General features: G+C 45.4%; 1 long non-coding RNA gene across 1 annotated transcript; it reads left to right on the top strand.

Moving 5' to 3' along the window:
• Nucleotides 1–2968: 2968 nt before the first annotated feature.
• LOC123141216 (uncharacterized) lies at nucleotides 2969–4239 on the top strand. The gene is made up of 3 exons (XR_006470204.1): nucleotides 2969–3292; nucleotides 3735–3841; nucleotides 4005–4239. It is a non-coding gene; the product is annotated as an uncharacterized lncRNA (long non-coding RNA).
• The last annotated feature ends 4514 nt before the right edge of the window (nucleotides 4240–8753 follow it).

Consider the following 8753-nt stretch of genomic DNA (forward strand, 5'->3'; position numbering starts at 1 on the left):
GACACGAAGCACGTATTCTGATCGTATAGTGATCATAAAAGGGGGAAACTGGAGAAATGATATTTAGCAGCCATTGTTTGCTTCGAACTAAGAACTAAATTCTAAGAGCTGAAAAGAAAGTAGAGTAACCAAGTTAAGATCTATTTTCTAGTTGAGATCAAAAAGTTGAGGAGATATGAAGTACCACCTCTCTTGCGGTGCAGTGTAGGCATCGCGGGTGCGATGGCTGTCGATGGCGTTGAAGCAGATCTACAACGGTAGACGGGTGCATCGGGGGATAAGTCCCGTTGCGGTGGAAGAAAAGGTCGTGTGAGCGGCCCCGGCAAAGAGGATGACGGCGCCGATGAAGCGAGAGGACGTGATGCAAGGCTCTTGGTCCGTCGCCGTGGATGAGAAACATCCATCTCTAGCAGTGGACGACGCGGTCTTGGTAGGCGCTCCGGCATGGTGGAGGACGGTGGCGATGGATGTGGTGGAGGACAGCGGCGATGGATGTGGTGGAGGACGGCGGCGATGGATGGGGTGGCGGACGGAGGCTGGTGTGGGGATGGTGTTCTAGCGCGGACGGTGTATGAATGGGAAAATGGAGGGAGAGGTATGGGGGACCATGTTTTTGGGACGCACCTGTCTGAAATATGGGAAAGTTACGAACTTAGCCCCCGTTTAAAATTTGGACGTGTCGTTGGTTGGGGATACGACGGTAATCTCGCATCTCGCCAATATTTGCCCAGAGCAATTTCGGGCGAGGAGAGGGTGGTTGGCGCCCATGGTTGGCGCCCACGGTGTATGAACAGGGCTGATAGGTAGGGCGGTTGTGTCACGTCTGAGTGAAGTTACAAGCCTGCCCCTATTGAAAATATTTGCCTACATCGATTTCGACCGAGTCTAGTTTGTTTTGCCGCCCACCGTGTATGAATGGGGAAATGGAGGGAGAAACAGAGGTCTTTCAGACGGGCTTGAATCAAATGTGTTTTGCCGCCCATGTTTGGCGCCCACCGTGTCCGAATGGGCTCAGAGGCGGTCGTGTCACGTCTTATTGAAGTTACTATCCTACCCCTATTTAAAGCAGTGGAAATCAGGCCGATGGATTGTCCGTGTAATGGGTAGACAGTAATTTCCATCTCCCAAACACTTGGCTTCGGGCAGCCGATGTGGGAGTTGACATTTTGCCGCTTCTTTCGAATTTTGGGACAATAAGCATCCACGTTTACCCTGGCAACTAAATTTGAATCCATTTTGTATTCCTATACGAATCTTTATAAATCATTCTATCACTACTGGAATCAGGGATTTTGCCGTCTGCCAGTTCTTTGCCGTCTGCTTGCGGACGGCAAAGAAGGTCTTTGCCATCAGCTACCAAACAACAGACGGCAAAGAACAGGCAGACGACAAAGAAGGTCTTTGCCATCTGTCATTTCTTTGCCGTCTGCTGGCAGATGGCAAAGAATCTTTGCCATCTGCCAGCGGACGGCAAAGAGGTGCCAGCAGACGGCAAAGATTCTTTGCCATCTGCTGGTGGACGGCAAAGAGGGTGGCTATCTTTTTTCGGGTAAAAAGAAAACCGTTGCCCCCACCTCCTCTATCTCTATCCCCTCTCTCCGCCCCTGCCCCACAGCCGAGCGCCGCCTGACCCCGCCTCCCTCGACCCCGTGCCGCTGCGCCACCTTGCCTCCGCCCGCCGGTGCGCGCCGCCACCTCACCAGAACCTAGGAGCCCCGCCGCCTCGCGCCGCGTTGTGCGCCGCCACCTCCCCACAAGCTCGCGGCCCCGCCACGGAAGCCTCGTCGCTCGTCGCCCCAACCTCGAGATCCGCTGCCGCCATGGGAGCCGAGCACCGAGCTCCTCTGCGCCCCGCCCGCGTCCCCGCGTCGCCGCCGCCGCCCCACGCCGCCTCGCGCCCGGATCCGGCCTCGGGAGGTCCGGCCACTCCGGATCCGGCCTCCCCCTCGCCGCACGGGCCTCCTCCTCGCCGGAGTGACGCCCCTCGCCGGAGCAGCGCCGGCCAAGCCCATCGGCCACCAGGGTCATGCTGCAGCCCATACACGAGATCTCCGGCGCCGTGCAGCTACCAGGGCCGAGCATAGAGAGAGAGACGCCCCCACCCCACCCCCGAGCCCTTCAACTTGCCTCCCGCCTTGACGGCTGCAGGCCCGCACGTACGCCCATGGTACCAACCCTCTACTCCTCTCCCTATACACTCCTCTCATATGCATCTACCTCTGATCCATGTATGTCGCGGCGACAACAGTGAGGAATCCATGTCGCGGCGGCCATGGCTGGGCCAGTTCTGCCTACATGCGCGTGTGCTGTGTGTGCTTGTGTATCCTTGCTTTGTATATTTTTTACTGTTCTTTCAATGTTCAGTTATTTCATCTTTAGAATTTGGAGAAACACCAAATATTTATGTAGCTAAATTTCATCCTTTTGCCATTGCCAAGTAGATACCAGTGCTAATGGAAGAACAACCACAAATATTTGCAGTTGGTAAACAAAATGTTCTACTTTCTTTGCATGAGGCAAAGCATGCAGCTGCACGCAACTAGCAGCAACATCTCCTTAATATTTTTGTTATTTCTGTATAGTTCTCTCCAGACTATTGATTTAATTTCTACTACGCAAAGAGCAATTCTTTTTTTAGACATGGCATATGCAGTTCGCATAATGATTCTTATGTGCTTGGCTCATATGCAGCATGATCATTCAGTACAGAAATGTGAATGTTCTTTATTAGGCTTTAGTTGCATTTTTGTGCTCATTAGCAGTTGTGACTGACAATGGTGAATGTGATAATTAATCTTCCCTTGAGTGGTGGGTAAGAGTGGTATTATTTTCTTAACCATTCACCAATAAAAAATATATATAACGTTGCCCCTGAAACCAAGTTGCTACTATCCAAGTTTAATACGGATGTATCACCTTGTTTATGTCTGTTCCTATTGATAAACTGCATGTAAGTTATTTTAGTAACCTACTTTCTCACATTAGAAATAGATTCAGACAAGCTGTTAATTTGTAAACTTCTTTACTTTGTTGCATATAAAAGGTCCATCATTTGTTTTGGAGGGTGGTAATTTTCTACACCTAAGTCCACATCATCTATTTTTATCTCATGCGGAAACACTGCACCTTTTGTGCCCTCTCTCGAACATAATTGACTGAAGCTTTGGTATAGCGTTTTACTTACAGTATTTCTACTTTCCTTGTTTGCTTACAAGCTGTTTTTTCTTTTTGACTCTGATGAATCCCCCAGGCCATTTTTAAGAACCCGTTCAGGAGGGGTGACAACCTCCTTGTAAGTCCTCGCTACTTTTTATCTTCCATGCTTCTTTCAAACTTTTTATGCACCAAAGATGCTGGATGCCATAAAGTAGGAAAAGTAAGATGCAGATGGGTCTTTGAAAAAAAATCATAGGAAAACATTGTTTCTGGGCACCGCTAAATTTTAAAAATAAAAAACTGAATTTTGTGGCTTAACTTTAAAAATGAAAACTGAATTTTGTGGCTGTTTGATGTGCTTGGATATATGTGTGATCTGGTGGACAAAATAACCAGGTGTTTGCGCCCTGTTGTGTAAACACCCTAAAATTCCACTAGTTGACCTACTTGGCTAACACAAATCTTAAATACTTGAACTGAGAAAAAAAAGCTTCAGCTAAATCAGAGGCCAAGTTTCTACTGTATTTGGCGCAAAGTCGTTGGTTTGTTGATCATTTCCTATTTATTACTCCTTGTAGGTTATGTGCGACTGCTACACACCACAAGGTGTTCCAATCCCCACCAACAAGAGGCACAATGCTGCCAAGATCTTCAACACCTCGAAGGTTGCAGCTGAGGAGAGATGGTACGAATACCTCCGTCGATATTTCAAGTTTTTTGTTGTTGCAGTGTTTCATATAAAAGTTGTAGTAGCGCTCTTGTGTCTTAACACACATACACACGTGAGAACATAATAAGTTGTACAATATAGATTAGCACCGATTAGGCCTATCTCTGAACCCAAACAGGTATGGAATTGAGCAGGAGTACACTCTCCTCCAGAAGGATGTGAACTGGCCCCTTGGCTGGCCCGTTGGTGGCTACCCTGGTCCTCAGGCAAGAAAACTCTCAGCATGCTCTCCAGCTTTCCGTGTGTTAAACTTACATAAAAACTGAACATTGCATTTCACCAAGTGAAATGCTACATTTCTACTCCTAACCCATTCTCTCTTTCTTAGTGTTTTTGTTATGCAGGTTGGAAGAAAAGAAGAAGATCCAGAGAAGATCTTAGTAATAAGATAGTTTTTAGGAAAATAGATATTTACTTTTAGGTCATTTCTTGTAATTTCAGATATGGAGTGCTTGTCTATAGTTTTTGTTTTGACTTTGTGAAACTTGCTACCTATGGATGAAACCGTGTAATATTGATGAAACTATGTATATGTATGGATGAAACTTGCTACTATGTGTTCATGACTATTGGTCATATATATATATATATATATATATATATATATATCTGTGTGTGTGTGTGTGTGTTTGATTTTCTGTGAAAATGAATTGATATAAGAAAAAACAGAATTAAATGGGGCAATATAGGCTCTTTGCCATCAACTGGCAGACGGCAAAGAGGCAGTCTTTGCCGTCTGCCAGCAGATGGCAAAGAGCCAGTCATTGCCGTCTGCCAGCAGATGGCAAAGAGCCATGACCTTTGCCGTCCGCTGCTGATGGCAAAGGCCCCTTTGCCGTCCGCTTCAAAATGCAGACGGCAAAGAAGCTCTTTACTGTAGCCTACTTTGCCGGAGCCTTTTGCCGTCCGCGGCGGACGGCAAAGGCCTTTGCCGTCCGCCATCCTTGCCTTTGCCGTCTGCCGTGGCAGACGGCAAAGTAGCTGATTCCTGTAGTGTATGTGTTTTTATATATCTTCAAAAGGACGACAAAGATGTATTCCACTGTCATATATGAATATGGTTTACAAATGCTGATACTCAAATTCAGAAGCTAGAATCCAGTTTAAGGTGAATTCAAATATTTGGAACACTTCATGTCCAACTCAAATGTCACACGCAACATAATGTGTACTCCCATTTAGATATGTACACAAGCGATGTATCAAGATTCAAATACCGAGTGAATCAACCAAGAATGTACAGAACTAACAGACATATAAACACTTATAGAGTATATGGATCAATAATATCAACTAACATACATAACCCAGGCCACTGTACTTTTCTTTGCTACAACAGCATCCTTTTTTAGCCAAGCTACTACAGCATCTTGGCCCTTTCCGATGCGAGCCACTTATGGTCCATCTATACTACTATTATTGATGAATGCACATTCAGCCCGATTGGCATATTTGTAGGTCTGGCACGGCAATCAAAATGAAATGTCTCCGAGTCTTATCAATTAATACAGACTTGTGCTCAAATAAAATTGCAAACCAAAAAACAAAAAACAAAAACAATTATTACATGCTCTCTAAAATAAATGGTTTGATTGATTACATGAACAAACAACGCAAAGGTTATTCAACGATGGAAAGAACATTTCACCTATGATTTACCAAGTGGGAATTTAATTTCCTTTTTTCCTTCAGGACCTTAACAATGTGGTCAGTCTAAGCTTGCTTCGTTTTGAAATCCACCAAATATTTAATGGTTGTCTTGAGTACTTCTACTAATTGTGCTGTTTGCTTCCTCAACATGTCAACTTCATCTCTAAGTGCAGAAGCAGAATCTCTTTCTACCACTAGTTTAGCCTCTAGAGCATCAGCAGTTGGCAATTCATAATGCACGATTGGGCCGGTGCCACTGCTGTGGGATGATACAACGTCCATGGGGACCTCACTCTTTGATCTTGGGCTAACCTGTTTTGCCATTAAAGTTCCGATTGGATTCAGAAAAGTTGAAGTTAGCAAAACATCTCAACTGGGAGTTATAAAAGCAAACCAGTTAAACAAACAAGGAATTAAAGAGTTTCAATTCGATGCTGAAAAGTAGTTATTAACACCATTGTAACCCGTTGTTGCAGCAGCAAAGCAGTTAAACAAACAAGTAGCTATTTAAGTTCAGGCAAACAGGTAATTCTTAACAGTAAGTATCAAACACATAGATAGGTGCAGTCTATAATAGGATTAACAGGCTGTGGCATTATGTAATCAGTAGCAAACTAAATTAAGCCAAGCAATGTAATTGAACAATTTTGCAATAAGTGACTAACTAAAATTCCGAGAAGTAGGTAACTGAACTTACGCTAGTTCTTTGTACAGGCACACTGCAACTTCTTTTTCGCTTACAAGGTTGTACGAAGGAGTCCATGGCATCAATTGCTTGGATACGCAGTCCCAATACTTCTTTCTTCCCACACTGCATTGGTAAGTTGAATGGTTAATCTGGTAAGATGGTGCATCCTTGATATGTTATATGAGGACGTGTAGTCAGACTAGTTGTAGCCACACACATCACACTGGCTTTTACTGTATATTTCATGCGATTACTTTTGGCATATTGAGGTCTAAGCAATCTACAATAGGATGAAAAGACTGGCATCCTTCACATTATTGGCGAACTCAGTTCATAGAAACAAGCAATTCAACCATTTTGTGGGTAAACCAAAAGCGCCACTGGAATATTTTTCACTACCCCTATCATACACGCAAAAAGGGGCGACGCCACAATAGGGGCTGGTATGGGCGGCCGCCTCGGGTGGCTCGAAAGTGTGCACCTAGTTTGAGTCGTCCAGGTTGGCCCAGGCTAGTTTTTTTCGTCCCAACGCACGAGCAGGCAATGTAAAAAATGAAGAAAAATGTTTCAATTTGGATAGTCCAATAACATAAGTCCAAGGCATGCCCTATAGCAGGCTCACGGCCCAAACGAGCGCCTCCCATATCGATCGACAGCAAGAAAAATCCCAATTCATCCGCTCCAGCCTCCAGTCTGGTTCGCTCCTAACCTAGCCACCGCTGGATAGACCGACACAGCACTTCCTCGCGCCCTCGTTGGAGGGTGGTCGCCGGGATTCAAGCAAACGGAAGGACAAGAAGATGAAGATCCAACCCTGGGTGTAGCCTGCATGGGAGGCAGCGGCGGCAGCACGGGCATGGCATCGAGCTTGCGCAAACGGACAGTCGCAGCTTGCAAGAGTAGCATGCGCAACGAGCAGGTACATCACAGCCCTGATTATATCTAATTCAACTCTTCAATTTCTGGCCAATAGTTAAACCTGACGGTGTTGTAAAACTACTTGTATGTATGGAATCTATGAGAAAATGAAACTAATTTCTACTTATTTTATAACTCCCCCAACCAATACTGAACTGATTGAATCTGATGTATCTAATCAAGTTTCCGGTGCAAACATCCAAGCTCATGTTGTTCTTGAGCCTGAAGTGTCTAATGAACAGACTGCTAATGAAGGATTTGATGCAAACATTTTACATGCTCCTGGTGATGAACATATAGTGTCTAATGAGGCATCTAATGCAAGCATTTTGCAAGCTCCCATTCAAGGATTTAGTGTCTAATGATGATCTGCTATGTTGAGAGAGACATAGAGATTTGTAGGCATTGAGGACAAGCAAATTATAGTGCATTTTCATGGCTTGAGGAAACGTCGAGGCCATCTACCAGAAAGTCCCCGTATCATGACAACATAGCATAAATACTTTTCTAATCTGTTGTTTGAAACTATTGGCATACTTGTGCAGGATAGATATATTGATATGCAGTTTGCGCACTGGTTATAGGTGCAATTACACTTCGATATTTTCAGCCAGAGAACGAATAATTCAAGCAGGTACAGACCATGTTTGTAGTCCTTCTACACCATGTTGCATTTTGTGTTTTTTGGTGCTTGCATCATTTAGTGTTTATAATCTGAACTACTTTGATCATTAGCTGGTTTTCAAAGTGCATGTAGCTTCACATTTCTCAAGTTATGTTGATTTCCGAAGTGCAAGTGCCTTCGTATTTTTTAAGTTAAATGTTCGCCCCTAGTAACTTGAATTCGTGGATTTGCCACTGCACACAAATCATACATGAATGCCAGTACGAATTAAATGAAATGCAGGGACTTACGCTAGCTCGTTGTACAGGCTCACTACAGCTCTGCTTGCGCTTGGGATGTTCCATGTACAAGTCCATGTTACCACAAGCTTGGATGTGCAGGCCTTGTGCTCCTTGCATCCCCCTCTGCATTTTTGACACGGCGAATGGCTGATCAAATAAGAGGAATCGACCTTGCTGTTGTACCGGAGGACAGATACTTACAAGGTTATACGGGTGTGCAGGATGTGTACCAGATCCCGTAGTGCTGTCATGCTTCACTAAAAAAATGGATTTGCTTGTTTCAGATGATATCTCCAGAAGAAATAAGAGTTAAAGTCAGGGTTGGATAGGCGTGTAAGCTAAGAGAGCAGTTAAAGGATATCCAAACATCGTCGGAACAGTGAAGGGAGTGATGTGTGGATACCTAGTTCGGGCTGGCGTTTGGGCATGCTCGCCTAGCTAGAGTGCGGGTCACTTCAGAGCCGTTGAGGGTGATGCGCTGGCGTTGGCTGGCCGCACACGGATGTAGATCTTGAGTGGCAGTGGAGCACTACGATGCGGTGGACGAGACCATTGGTGAAGCCCCAACGGCCTCGGGGGGCGGAGGCGCGACGATGTGCTCGGTGAAGTAGCCCCGGTGAGCTGGGAGACGGCGTCGGTGAAGCGCACCTGATGCGGTGGAAGTCGGTGTCTATGAGGCACGTCAGTTGCAGCGGCCGACGTTGT

This window comes from Triticum aestivum, chromosome 6D, assembly GCF_018294505.1.
Source record: "Triticum aestivum cultivar Chinese Spring chromosome 6D, IWGSC CS RefSeq v2.1, whole genome shotgun sequence".
Classification (NCBI taxonomy): domain Eukaryota; kingdom Viridiplantae; phylum Streptophyta; class Magnoliopsida; order Poales; family Poaceae; genus Triticum; species Triticum aestivum.